General features: G+C 44.1%; 1 protein-coding gene and 1 long non-coding RNA gene across 4 annotated transcripts in view; one reads left to right on the top strand and one right to left on the bottom strand.

The window, feature by feature from the left end:
- dok6 (docking protein 6) overlaps nt 1-12,599 on the top strand; it is a 506,642-nt gene that overhangs the window by 21,087 nt on the left and 472,956 nt on the right. The window lies entirely within an intron of this gene.
- Nucleotides 1-12,599, bottom strand: part of LOC137370138 (uncharacterized) — a 67,373-nt gene that overhangs the window by 1,570 nt on the left and 53,204 nt on the right. The window lies entirely within an intron of this gene.

Here is a 12,599-nt window from a genome sequence, read left to right as displayed (position 1 = left end):
ACCTAGATACACCAGGCCATGGGCTTGTCTGCCAGTTTCCGACAGGGCCTCCCTGGGGCAGAATTTTCACCCGGCTTAAATATGGCCCATGACATCAGGTGGAGCCAGGGGGAGTGGGTTCCGATGCTGGAAATTCTCTCTCCCTAGCCTGCTTTCTGCCTTGTGCTGGCACACTAGGAACAACCAGGCCTACAGTATTTATAGAAACCTGAGTGGGGCCCACTTCAGAAACCTTTGCCATTATTTCTTTTTGGCCATCTTACAAAAGGGGCCAGTGGGGCAGATTAAGTGGCCCTTTTTGGCTAGTGGTGCTGACATGTCAACGAGCAGCCAGGCGGTGCTGAATTTTCCATGCTCCTCGGGTGGACCCCCAAGGTAAGCCCAGAATGGTGCAGGTGCCTGCCTCTTGACTGTCGATTGGGGTGACCTCTCTCAATTTCGGTGGTGTCTGGAGTAAAAGTCCCCGATCAGGTTCGGAGGTGGGGGGTTGGGTGGGGAGAGGTGTGTCTCGCCCAGGGGCTGGCAACATGTCTGTACATGGACGCCAGTGTCCGTGGTAAAAAGTTTGAGGTCCGTGACTAGTAATTTCAGGGATGAGAAATTTCCCATTAACTACTACTTCCTGACCAATCTGACTTTTTAAAAAAAAATCACAGTCATCAGTTTCACACTGACAGGTGCTTAGAGCAAAGACAGTGCTTCCGAACTTCGGACAAGTTTGTGTTTTGCAGGATTTTTTTTAAAGCCTGCTGAAAACCACAAACTTGTCTGAGGTTCGGTAGCACGGATCTCTGCTCCAAGCAGCTGTCAGTGTGAATCCGATGGCTGCAATTAATTGGCACCCCTTCCACAACCTTCAACATTCACTCCCTCCACCACCGATGCACAGTGGCAGTAATGTGTACGATATACAAGATGCACTGCAGCAACTCACCGAGGCTCCTTCGACAGCACCTTCTAAACCCATGACCTCTACCACCTAGAAGGACAAGGGCAGCAGATGCATGGCGGCACCACCACCTGCAAATTCCCCTCCAGGCCGCACACCATTCTGACTTGGAACTATATCGCCGTTCCTTCACTGTCGCTGAATCAAAATCCTGGAACTCCCTAACAGCACTGTGGGTATACTGTACCCCAACGACTGCAGCAGTTCAAGAAGGCAGCTCACCACCACCTCAACGGCAATTAGGGATGGGCAGTATGATGCTGACCTAGCCAGTTATGCCCACAACCCATGAATGAATAAAAAAAAACCTGCAATCCCCTTTGAGCAGTGGTATCCAGATCCATGATGTCAGCAGTCTGAACTTCCACTGCAGTCCCCAGACGTTGGGTGGTTGTTGCTTGTGCTGCAATGGAAGCTACAAAATCTGTTATCAGACACTGCCTCATGCTTGGTTCCACAAGTGTGTTGATGGAGGTGACCACCTGTTGCATGCTGTAGAGTATGTGTTCCAAGCTTTGTGCAAAGCCCTATGCTAATTGATGCTGGACTCTATGCTCATTCACATTGCACGCAGGCTTTCTGACAGGCTTCCCATGCACCAAGCATTTTAGTGTGCACACCCATCAACTTTTGTCTGTCACCTGACCTGTTGAGGTCCTTACCTGAGCAGTGTGCAACCTTGTCCTCTGGTGAGCTGGCACCAGTGCTTCCCCTTTTCCCTGCACTGGCTCCAATGCACTTTTGCCTTGTGTCTCACCTCATTCAGACTCTGCCTGTGTGCTCTCTTCTAAATTTATGCGCCGTGCCAGTATCTGAGCTGGTGACTGCAAGTGTGAAATCAAGTGATGGTGTGTCTTTATCTTTGCTGTCTTCCTGCTCTGCCACCACTGCCCAGGCAGGCTGCAGCTCTTGCATATCTGAAAGGAAAAAAAACACAAGGGTAAAGTTGTGGTGAGTGGAGAGGAGAAAGTAAGAAGTGCATGCTTACACCATCTGCAGTTTGTAAGTCAGAAGAGAGTTCGGGATTGGAGAAGAGGAGGATTAGGCATGAAGATACTGTCAACTTCATTGGCTTCAGCCCTACTGGTTTCCATGGTCTCAGCAATGACCCTTCCAATAATGGCCAGCACCATCCCCTCCATAGTGGTTAGAACATGCAGCTTCTCCTGTCGCCCTGCAGTTAGCTCTTGCTGCCTCCAGTTGTTCACCACCTTCTGCAAGAGAGGAAAGTGTGTCAGTGAGTGCCATGCAATCTGTTTCGGTTATGACCCTGTCATGGTTGAATAGCTGGCAGTGGGTCCATGCTGTGAGATGTGGGTGTGAGGGTGAGGTGAAGCATATAATGTTGAATATGAATCCTGATCTATCGAGATTGTTGGTCGATGAGTGATGGGGTTGGGGGGCAGGTGGTGGTGCATTGTGTAGTGAGTCAGTGGCTGAGGCTAGTGGTGCAGTTGCGAAGATATGGCATTTGAAGATGCATTCACTGGCCTTAACCACTCGTGTAAGATCATTCAACTTCTTCCAGCACTCGATGTGGGTTCTTGGGATTACATTCCTGAAATTGACCTCCACGGCTATCTGATTCCACTGCCGTTTCATTGTGTGTGTCTTAAAGGGTCTCCTGCCCCCTTGAAGATACAGGACATTTCTCCTCCTCCTTCCTACCTCCTGCACAAGTCCTCCAGTGTAATGTCCCGTGCTCCCCATGTCGTGTCGTTCTTCTCTCTTTCTGTGGTCAGATTCAACTGCAGAACACCTGCTGCAGCCGCAATGCACTTCCCCTTTAAGTGTTGCAGGGTAACTTTAGCTTGCTTTTAAGTAGTGCAAGTTAGTAACAATATTGGGACCCTGCTTATCCGTGCAGCCATTGAAGAACGTGGTTAGTGCTGGCTGCAAGCAGAAATCATAATTAGTAGGCAACATAAAGTTAGCGTGCTGCCTGCATTCCACTCTACGTGCACGGGTTAATCGCACATCGTGATCCCTGGTGCCTACCAATTTATAGCCCTTAGTGTCTTGCCCCTTCTCAACAATAAATGGAAAGTGTAAATTTGTATACAATATCTATATACAGTATTGGAGTCCAACCAGCTTACACATTCGATGGCTCATCCTTTGTCATTTTTGCCACCTTCAGTGCTATGGAGCCAAGATACAGATCAGCCATGATCTTAGTGAATGGAGGAACAGGAGAAAGGGGCTGAATGGCCTACTCCTGTTCCTATGTCCCACAGACAGCAATGAGATAAGTAACTAGATTAGCTTTTTTAGTTATGATGATTAAAGAGTCCAAGACACTGGGAGAACTCCCCCGCTTTCTTTTAGTTGTGTTGTGTGATCTTTACGAGCCACCCGAGAGGGAAGAGAGTTTAACATCTCACCCGAAAGGTACTGCCATTTTCTCTCGGGCAGCATGTGCCGGTAATGACTGCACCAGAGGCATTGGGAGTGGAGAAACTATGGGCTGGTGCTTGGGATGAGGATCCCTTATCGGTACACGGTCAGCAGGTGGTCTGCACCCTGGAGTTCTACCTGCCTTTTCTTCTGCCGCATTCCGGGGTCACTGGAGCCTTCTCCTCTTTGACAGATTCTCCATGGTTCCCTCTCTCTCTCTCTCTCTGCTATTCTGCTGTAACCATCTACACTTCCTGTGGACTCGTCTTTTGCTTCTGTACTAGTCACCTGCTTATCACCTCTTTTGCCTTGCAGTCTTATCACTTTGGCCATTGGTCACTTAATTACTGTTGCCCTGCACTCTATCAGATACCTCTCCCTTTTCTTCTTATCCTGTTCTGATGAAAGCCACACATGCCAAATGGAAAATATTACTTTTGTCATATGGAACTCTGCTTGAAGTGTTTTACTGGACATTACAAATAACTTTTAAAAATAAGCAGAACAGAACAGCTAAAGATGGCCACACACAATTTGCATATGAGAAGCCAAAGGCCGGCTGGGAGGCAGAGGTAAATTGCCCAGTTTATTAATTTTAACTGGTATAGAGTGATAAAGTTAATAAACTTACATCTTTCTTGTTTAAACTCAAGAAAACCTGTCTTATTGGTTCATTTGCAATTGTAATTAGAGTAACAGGAGCAAGTGCTCACTGATTTGGTAAGTTAAACACAGTGGTTTAAAAGATAAACCCTGTTGTAGTCAAACCAGAGAAGGGGTGAAAGGGGAGCCTGAGATTCCTTCCTCATCTGGTTGTTATATAAATTTGGGAGATCTAGTCTGTCATTGGACCCACAGACAAACGAGAAATTGGAAGTGGGCAATCAAATTGATCCCAATCAAAAAAAGGAAGACATCAATACAAGTTTTCTTGTTAGTATTCTAGCAACACAAACCACATGTCCGTGTCCAAAGCCAGTACCTTCGCAAGCTAGGGTGAAGTAACTTGGGGTAAGTTAAAGGCACTATCTATGGAAGAGTTGAGGAATAGGGCTGAGCAGTTGGGATCTGTGCCAAAGGGAGGAAATCCAAACTCTTGAGACTAGTGGCCAGTTGTTTTTCCCTTGAACCTGAAGAGTCAGAGGCAGGGTTAGAAATAGACCAACCGGGTAATGTTAGCAAAGATACAATTGGAACAGAGGAAACTTGAATTAGAAGGCAGGGAAAAAGAGAGAGAGAAGAGAATGAGAGACAGGAGAGAGAGAGAAAGAACTTTCCAGAAGCAACAGGTGGAAAGGGAGCTACGGCGGCTTGATTTATCTAGGGGGCATGAGAATATCCCCAGTGAAAGCATGGCCAATATGGAGGCTACACGTAACTCAGGACTGTGTGCTGAGCTTTTAAAATTCTCCCAATTGATTCCAAAGTTCAATGAGGGAGATGTGGAAGCATTTTTTGTAACTTTTGAAAAGCTTGCAATGTGGTTAAAATGGCCATCCAAGAGCTGGACCCTCCTGCTAAAAAGCAAGCTAACAGGAAAAGTCCATGAGGTTTATTCCCTGTTGCCAGATGAAAGTTCATTAAATTATGCACTGACTAAAAATGCTATCCTCGAGGCATATGAACTAGTACCGGAAGCCTACCGCCAGAAATTCCGAACTCTCCGGAAGCAAGCTGATCAAACTTATGTGGAGTTTGAGAGAAGTAAGCAGCTGGTATTTGACCACTGGTTGAGGGCTCTTAAAGCACAGCCCACATTTGAAAACCTCAGAGAAGTGATTCTTCTCGAATTTAAAAACTCTCTTCCCCCTTTCTATAAAGACCCATGTGGGGGAACAAAAGTGCACAGAGCGAGGCAAGCTGCAGTTCGCTTTCATATACAAGTTGGTTCCCCAAGGGAAAACCTTTCCTAGTCACCCCCACAACACTGCAAAGGATAGGAGGTTCGGGGTGGAGTGGGGTGGGGAGGCTGCTGATAGGAGCCCAAACAGTCCCGGGAGAGAGAGAAAAATTGGACACACGGGAGGCCCACCTCAAGCCAAGAGCGATAGTACTGAACGCAGGAGTGAGATCTGGAGACACGGAAACATAGAAAATATGAGCAGGAGTAGGCCATTCGGCCCTTCGAGCTTGCTCCGCCATTCATTATGATCATGGCTGATCATCCGACTCAGTAGCCTGTTCCCGCTTTCGCCCCATACCCTTTGATCCCATTAGACCCAAGTGCTATATCTAACTCCTTCTTGAAAACATACAATGTTTTGGCCTCAACTGCTTTCTGTGGTAATGAATTCCACAGGTTCACCACTCTCTGGGTGAAGAAATTTCTCCTCATCTCAGTCCTGAAAGGTTTACCCCGTATCCTTAGACTGTGACCCCTGGTTCTGGACTCCCCCACCATCGGGAACATCCTTCCTGCATCTACCCTGTCATGTCCTGTTAGAATTTTATATGTTTCCATGAGATCCCCCCCCTCTTCTGAACTCCAGCAAATATAATCCTAACCGACTCGATCTCTTCTCATACGTCAGTCCCACCATCCCAGGAATCAGTCTGGTAAACCTTTGCTGCACTCCCTCTATAGTAAGAACATTCTTCCACAGATAAGGAGACCAAAGCTGCACACAATATTCCAGGTGTGGCTTCACCAAGGCCTTGTATAATTGCAGCAAGCCATCCCTGCTCCTGTACTCGAATCCTCTTGCTATGAAGCCAACCAATTTTCTATCCATCGCAATACACTACCCCCAATCCCATGCGCTTTAATTTTACATGCTAATCTCTTATGTGGGACTTTGTTGAAAGCCTTCTGAAAGTCCAAATAAACCACATCCACTGGCTCCCCCTCATCAACTCTACTAGTTACATCCTCGAAGAATTCTAGTAGATTTGTCATGCATGATTTCCTTTTCGTAAATCCATGCTGACTCTGCCTGATTCTACCACTGTTCTCCAAGTGCTCCTGCTATAAAATCTTTGATAATGGACTCTAGAATTTTCCCCACTACCGACGTCAGGCTGACTGGTCTGTAATTCCCTGCTTTCTTTCTACCTCCCTTTTTTAAATAGTGTGGTTACATTAGCTACCCCCCAATCTGTAGGAACTGTTCCAGAGTCTATAGAATCTTGGAAGATGACCACCAATGCATCCACTATTTCTAGGGCCACTTCCTTAAGTACTCTGGGATGCAGACCATCTGGCCCTGGGGGATTTATTGCCCTTCAATCCCATCAATTTCCCCAACACCATTTCTCTACTAATACTGATTTCTTTCAGTTTCTCTCTCTCACTAAACCCTGTGTTCCCCAACATTTCTGGTATGATATTTGTGTCCTCCTTTGTGAAGACAGAACCAAAGTATGCATTTAGTTGGTCAGCCATTTATTTATTCCCCATAATAAATTCCCCTGTTTCTGACTGTAAGGGACCTACATTTGTCTTCACCAATCTTTTTCTCTTCACATACCTATAGAAACTTTTACAGTCAGTTTTTATGTTCCCCGCAAGCTTACTCTCGTACTCTAATTTCCCCTTCTTAATCAATCCCTTGGTCCTCCTTTGCAGAATTCTAAACTGCTCCCAGTCCGCAGGTCTGTTGTTTTTCCTGGCAAATTTATATGCCTCTTCTTTGGATCTAATGCTATCTCTAATTTCCCTTGTAAGCTATGGTTTGGCTACCTTTCCCATTTTACTTTTGCGCCAGACAGGGATAAACAATTGTTGCAGTTCATCCATGCGCTCTTTAAATGTTTGCCATTGCCTATCCACCATCATCCCTTTAAGTAACGTTCCCCAATCCGTCATGGCCAACCCGCGCCTCATACCTTCATAGTTTCCTGTGTGTTTTCATTGTATCAAGGCAGGTCACCTCAGCACTGATTGCTGAAAACTATGGGGAAAGCCTTTAGCCCAGTGCAGGAGAAGGGATCCTGATGGAAAGCACAGCAGAACAGGTTGTGACTTAAACTGCAGCGCCAACCGCACCCCCCCCCCCCTCCCCCCCCCCCCACCACCACCACCATCAAGTATGTCTGAAGAACTTTGAATTTCAAACAACCTTCCAGAAACTTCTGCTTTCAAACAGAGGTAGTCACATGACATATCTGCTGGTATAACATTGAATTTATGAATTGTGTCTCAGAGAGAAAGGAAAAAGACAGTAACTGAACTTGAAGAAGCATCTCTCTCTCTCTCTCTCCGTTTCTCTCTCCCTCTCCAAAAAAGTCCCAGGGGAGTCTTGGCTGCAGCTAAACCTCAAATCTAGATTCCCTCACAGGCAACAACCAAGAGGAAGGATAAAACCTCTCTTCGGCCTTCCGGAACCAAATAAGTAAGCCTGAATTGTGCACATGGCTCCAGCGAGGACTTCAAGACTTTAACTTCAAAAAACTCTGTATTTGAATTCCATTTATTACGGACCTTATTTCAACATGCCAACTCCATCTTTTCCCCTCTGTATCTATTTGTGTGTGCGCCTCCCGTATTAATGTGAACGTGAATGTGTCTCGTATTTTAGTAATTTTAACCAGTTTAGAGTGATGAGGTTAATAAACTTGCATCTTTCTTGTTTAAACTCAAGAAAACCTGTCTGGTTCATTTGAACTTGTAATTCGAGTAACAGGAGCAAGTGCTCACCGAGTTGGTAAGTTAAACCACTGTGTTTAAAAGATAAACGTTGCTGTAGTCAAACCAGAGAATGGGTGAAAGGGGAGCCTGAGATCCCTTTCTCACCTGATCATAACACTGTCCATGGTGGAGAACCACCTCCAGCCCCGCAACCCCCCCCTTCCCACCAACCCTCAACTTCCAACCATTTCACTGGCTCTGTTCACTTATAACATTTTCCAGTCCGATGAAATGAAATGTCATCAGCCTGAAACGTTGACTCTGTTTCTCTTTCCACAGATGCTGCCGGACCTGCAGGGTATTTCCAGCATTTTCTGCTTTAACTTCAAATTTCCGGCATCAGTAACGTTCTGCTCTTGTACTATATTACACAACTGGTTATTCGTACTATCAATCACAGCACACCCTTCAATACTCATTTGACTGAAAGGAAAAACAATAGTGTCACGATGACTGGCCCAAACTGACTGAGAAGCATCCCTTTGGGGTCGATGAGATTATCTCCAGCAATTGGCTTCTGTTAGGCAGCTCACAGCTAATTTGTCGATCCTACACAGGCTTTTGGAACAACACAAACTTTCTTTTGGAACCAAAGCTTACTCGGTGGTTTTGGTTTGCTCATGACAGATTGCGATTAACAATTAGTGCCTTTAAATTTCAAGAGCAAGTCATTACAATTCTAATCTAATGATTTCTCGCACAATAATGGGATGCTATACACCTTAACCACAGTCATTAAAGATACTGCAAGCTTGGAGACCTGATTCAGCATTAGAAGGGTTAAAGTACATGAACTCCGAAAAGAGTTACTGCTAAATAGCTTAATTTAGTAACAATTGTATGAGCAATGTGAGTGAAATATAACTAAGTAGACTTGATTAAAATGATTTTTGACTAAAGAAGGCTGCTACCAATCAGAGGCTAAAAAGCAGGGAACGGGGATAGGTCACACAAGGAGCCCTGGAATAAATCACAAGTTCCAGCTACTTTCGACTGCATTCTATCACCATTGCAGGAAAATTTGAATTATTGAAAAGCTTTCAGCTTCAACTGTGGAACAAGTACAACAGTTAGCTGTACGTCTTGTTGGGAAGGAAGGGGACTGATGTGTGCTTTACAGAATGAGGAAAGGCTTGAGGCCTAGCAGCTATCTCCAGGGCTCTGAACATTTGACCAGCAGATTATCTTTTTTTAATGCCTTTTTTCAGATTAGTTTTTTTTTGTATTCTGCTTTCAATGGACTAATCCAGTGAGGCCAGTAGCTGGAGTGTAATGTTGAGTGAGTATTCTTCTGTAAATTTAAGAGCTAAATGTGAAGCTTTCATAGTGTTTCATTTTTTACAAAAGCAAAAGAAAAGCCCAAAGCACTTAATTCACTGCTGTTTGAAGAGTGATTTGTTTATTTAATCCAAGGCCTAAAGCCACTAATACAGCATTTATTCAGTAGCTGTAAGTGAAAGTTCAGAGAAATAGCACCATGTTCCAGCCAATATTTTCAGGAGACATAAAAGAGTCTGTAACTGAGCTTTACATAAGCACTTCAGGGTGTTATATTAATGGGTGTTTGCTCATTATGTTAAGAGATGAAAATGATGGAGAGTTAAATGTTTCATCTAGTGACACTGCCGAATACACTCTCATCAGGTATAGCATGGATCAGACATAGTGTGCTTAAAACATGGCTTACAGCCTAGTGAAACGAATAGAAATTACCAAGATTCAGTCGTAAATCAAACACGTAACTTAGAGCCCCCTGCATTTGAACAGTTTGGGTTATGTCATTGATACTAGACTTTGCCTCATTTTCAACATTTTGGATTTTCTTGAATATGCTATTATAGAGGGGTAGGGGAATACAACACTTTTGCACCTTTCCTTGTGTTTTATTTGTTCATGGGATGTGAGTGTTGCTGGCAGGGCCAGCATTTATTGCCCATCCCTAATTACCCTTGAAAAGGTGGTGATGAGCCACCGCCTTGAACCGCTGCAATCCATATGATGTAGGTACACTCTCAGAGCTTTTGGGAAAGGAGTTCTAGGATTTTGACCCAGTGACAGTGAAGGAACAGTTCTATGTCAGGATGGTGTGTGGCTTGGAGGGGAGCTTGCAAGTTATTAGTATTCCCATATGCCTGCTGCCCTCATTCCTCTAGGTGGTAGAGGTCATGGGTTTGGAAGGTGCTTTCAAAGAAGCCTTGATGAGAATTGCTGAAAATAGAGACATGTTATTGAAACTTTTTGTCTTGCACTCATCAGGACAATATGCAAGAATAACCAATGTAAGGGTAAACAACAACTTATACTGCATGAAAAGAGAGTGCTGATTGGTTGCCAAGTGAACTCTGATTGGTAGAGGTATTGCCGTAGAGAATGCACCAGTTTACGGTGACTGTCAATTAGATTAGATTAGATTAGAGATACAGCACTGAAACAGGCCCTTCGGCCCACCGAGTCTGTGCCGACCATCAACCACCCATTTGTACTAATCCTACACTAATCCCATATTCCTACCAAACATCCCCACCTGTCCCTATATTTCCCTACCACCTACCTATACTAGTGACAATTTATAATGGCCAATTTACCTATCAACCTGCAAGTCTTTTGGCTTGTGGGAGGAAAATGGAGCACCCGGAGAAAACCCACGCAGACACAGGGAGAACTTGCAAACTCCACACAGGCAGTACCCAGAATCGAACCCGGGTCCCTGGAGCTGAGAGGCTGCAGTGCTAACCACTGCGCCACTGTGCCGCCCTAACTGCCAAAGTTTTTTTGTTTCTGTACTACCAAACGACGAGAAGCCTTGATGAGTTGCTGCACTGCATCTTGTAGATGGTACACGCTGCAGCCACGGTGGTAGTGGCGGTGGAGGGCGTGAATGTTTAAGATCCACTGTGTACATTGTCATTTTGTCTATCCAGCCATGTTTCCAGAGTTCTGGTGGTTAAGCAGTTGCTATCTGGTTGAAATCTCAGTGACAATATTAGTTTCCTTTTTAATTTAAATGTTAAACTAACAGTCTAGTTCGATACTGCAGCCTAATGGCAGGCACTCATTCCTAGTAACCAAGTGTGAATCTGAACCTGTGTTGTCCAATGCAATAGCCACTACCCATGTGTGGCTAATTAAGAATCCAAATGCTGATAATGGCACATTGATTAGTCAATGAATTATAGGCACTCTCATTGGACGTAGGTGTCGATATTCATAATCAAACGGCATATACGTTGCTACTTTAACCCTTTTATGCATTTATTGGTAAAATGGTAAGACAAAAAGCAGAGTGTGAGAGTGTTTTTGATCATTATGAGAACATTACTTTTTTGGCTACTGAACGGTAGAGGTTAAATAAATATATATAAGTACATTTACCTTGTATGTAAAGTGTTTTCTAAGAAAATTAGTGCAAATGACTTAAACAGTGTTGCCGTAGCCACACCTGTGATAAGGCAGCAGTTTCTATTGGACAACATTGCTCTAGACATTGTACAAAATTGTATTTTTTTTGCAAACTGGAACTTATTTTTTAAATGTGAATTTAACAAAGGTTTTGCTGTATGCCCAACTTTTGCTTGATTGTCGGAATTTGCGGCTACTATTTAATGTGTCTATGATTTCTTTCCAAACTACACATTTAAACTGTATCTACTTTTAAAATGGACGAGGAGTAATTTGCAATCGCTTCACTGTTTGAGGCCATTCATTTGTGCAGCTTATTTTTATTTATATGTATTGACAAGATATGATTGTAGGTAGCATTAAAACAGTAAGAACATCACTGTCAAAGCTCTTCCAAGGAATGAAACAATGAATCGATTATAATTGCAGACCTTGCCATAGTAACAAGAAAGACTTTTCTAAGTCTGGAATTGCCCAAGTATTATAATATTCTGGCAAAAACAGTTGAGATAATTTTATATTGCAGGAGTTCAGTTGGGTGCAGTTGCTGGTCAAAGGGCCTCCCTGTAGGAATTTCCTCTCTGGGGTCTGTCTGTGTGATACATGATGCCCGGCTGATAGAAACAAAATTAAAATCAGCCCCGTTGTGTACTTCATCCTCTTCACAGCTGCTGCTAATCTTGAGCACTTTATAGCCTTCAGGATTCAACATTGCTTCAACAGTTCATTAATTTCAAATCTTAACCACAGCTCCCATTTTTTTCAGACAGCAACTGTTGGTGAGGATTCTGCTGTTTGTCATTTACAGCTCCTCTAGACCCATCTTTTATTTCTGTTCTTATCCCACTGCCATCCACTTTTCCCTTGCACCATCACCTCTTTTGCTATTTAATTACTCCTGCCTTCCATCCAATCACAGATCTTCCATTTTGTTCTTTCCCTTCCTTCTCCTCCCCCCCCCCCCCCCTCCTTTCCCTGCCTCTGTACTTGTTTTAAAACCTATTACATCTCTAACTTTTTCCAATTCTGATGAACGGTCATTGACCTGTAATGTTAACTCTGTTTCTCTCTCCTGATCTGAGGAGTATTTCCAGCATTTTCTATTGTTATTTGAGAAGTCGGGGCCCTTTTTCAGAAGTTTGATAGAGATGTTTTTAATTATGAAAGGTTGGGACAGAATAGGTAGAAGCAGACTTTCCAGTGGCTGAGGGAGTCTAGATTGAGAAG

The sequence above is a fragment of the Heterodontus francisci genome, chromosome 5, assembly GCF_036365525.1.
Source record: "Heterodontus francisci isolate sHetFra1 chromosome 5, sHetFra1.hap1, whole genome shotgun sequence".
Taxonomy (NCBI): domain Eukaryota; kingdom Metazoa; phylum Chordata; class Chondrichthyes; order Heterodontiformes; family Heterodontidae; genus Heterodontus; species Heterodontus francisci.
The sequence above is the reverse complement of the archived record's forward strand: the minus strand, read 5'-3'. Positions and strand labels throughout refer to the sequence as shown.